The sequence below is a fragment of the Cydia splendana genome, chromosome 19, assembly GCF_910591565.1.
Source record: "Cydia splendana chromosome 19, ilCydSple1.2, whole genome shotgun sequence".
Classification (NCBI taxonomy): domain Eukaryota; kingdom Metazoa; phylum Arthropoda; class Insecta; order Lepidoptera; family Tortricidae; genus Cydia; species Cydia splendana.
Genome location: NC_085978.1, coordinates 9,040,370 through 9,042,294, shown reverse-complemented (window position 1 = coordinate 9,042,294; position 1,925 = coordinate 9,040,370).

The window sequence follows — 1,925 nt, the reverse complement described above, 5'->3', positions numbered from 1 at the left end:
TCAGTGTAAATATAATTAATAAATGTTCATGTGGCAACATATATTATTTCTTTTAAAAAATATCAATAACTAAGCACACAAATCATAGATCACACAGCCGTACAATAAAACTTCAGTCATTTTGTCTATGCACTACCCGATTCCAAGTATTTTAGAGATCGGGTAGTTAATGCGTTCCGGAATGTAATAAAACATAGACAATTTTAAACCATAGACTAATTAATTATACTAAACGCTTTGTGGTAATTGGAACACTAAAGTACTAATAGACGTACGTACCGAACCACGACATCGATGCGGTTCAAGAAGTTCGACAGTGTGGAAGGTGATTCGTCGTACGTCCGATAAGGACGCAGCTATGAGTTACAGCGAGAGAGAGATGATGCGGACCGGACCATGGGCGTGGTTCGGTACTTACGTCTATTACGCTTGACAACCTGATTGCCGCATAACGTACGATGCCGTTCAGCGACATCTAGTTTTAACCGTCCACTTCGAGCGCCTACTATATTTATTTTATCTATGCTCATACACACATAGGACACAATGACGAATTTACACGCAAGTGCGTAACACAAAGTGTGCATTATATATTCTCAATAAGTCGTGAAGTGTAAAAATCATAATGTGTCAAGTTAGAAATACGCCTACCGTCGGCATTAACATCTTAACAACACTAAGCAACAAATAACTACAAGCGACTAAACCGTTTCCAATATCAATTGTGATCCAAATGCCTCAACCAAAGACCGAAGAGCAATTTCAACGTATGCATGATACACTTGTACATTTCACCCTCGTCTAAATTGTTGTTCTCGTCCCAATACTTTCTCTCGTCCCTATTGGAAACGGTCTTCGTAAACAGTTTACAAAAAATCCTATGCCACACAGACCTCCCGTCTTCCCTTCCCTCGTCACTACATATTCGACAATCACAATTTCTACTTATCTCTACTACATTGGAAGTATTCGTGGAAATATTTTCATATTTGGCATCACTTGCGCGACGTTCAACGTCGTGTATAACGATAGCGGGCAAGTCTCTGGCTTTTGGGGGCGAGACGAACGAGAAACTCTCTTGTAACTTTCGAATACTCGAAGAAATATTGCCGCTACCGAGTTCCATTCCTTGATAACTGTCCTTACGATCGGTCAAACCAAAAGCAGCCGACTTTGATAAGTTTCCGGCGGATTCGCTTCTCGTAACTTTCACGTTACTCCGTGACGACAAATCTTCGCAACTCTTGAAGTTGGGAACGGTCTGTCTCAGGACCTCCTTTCTTAGATTAACTTTAGTTTTCTTCCCTTCAAATGACAGGGTCCTTTGGAGAGGTATAGCTAGTTTTCTTTGTCGTGGAGTATTCTGTTTTTCTTCTTTCTCTCCTACTTGATTGCTCCTAGCAATAAATATGTCTCTATATGTCGGTTGCCGCACTTCAAGTACTTCCTTTTCACTATCCTCCCGAACGTTAACGCCCGTCTTTTCATCATCCTTCGCTACGACGGTCGTTTTAAAATCTTGCAAAGAATCGTGGAACGAAAGGTTCCGCCTCAACTTTCTGATCTGCGGCGATATATCGGTGGAGCTATCGAAGCCTTTGTAGCTGTCTTTCAGCACGGACAGGGCGAGGCTGCTCCCATAGAGAGCGTTATCCTTATCAAAAGATGCGCGCCTGCTTTTCGCTCGCGGAGAAGCGGGGATATCTTCAAAACTTCTGTACTGTTCTAAGCGGCTGTCCCTGTCCGAGTGCACCGTCCACGCGGAAGAACTACCCACCGACCAGTCGGAGCCTAAAGTTTCGAGGTAGTTGAAGATTTCTTTGCCGCCGTCGAGGGAAAGAGATCTCTGTAGAGGGATATCGTGGCCGAGCCTGTCCAGGTAGTCCTCGTCCTTCTCGTCGAACTTGTTGCCGAGCCAGCTGTCG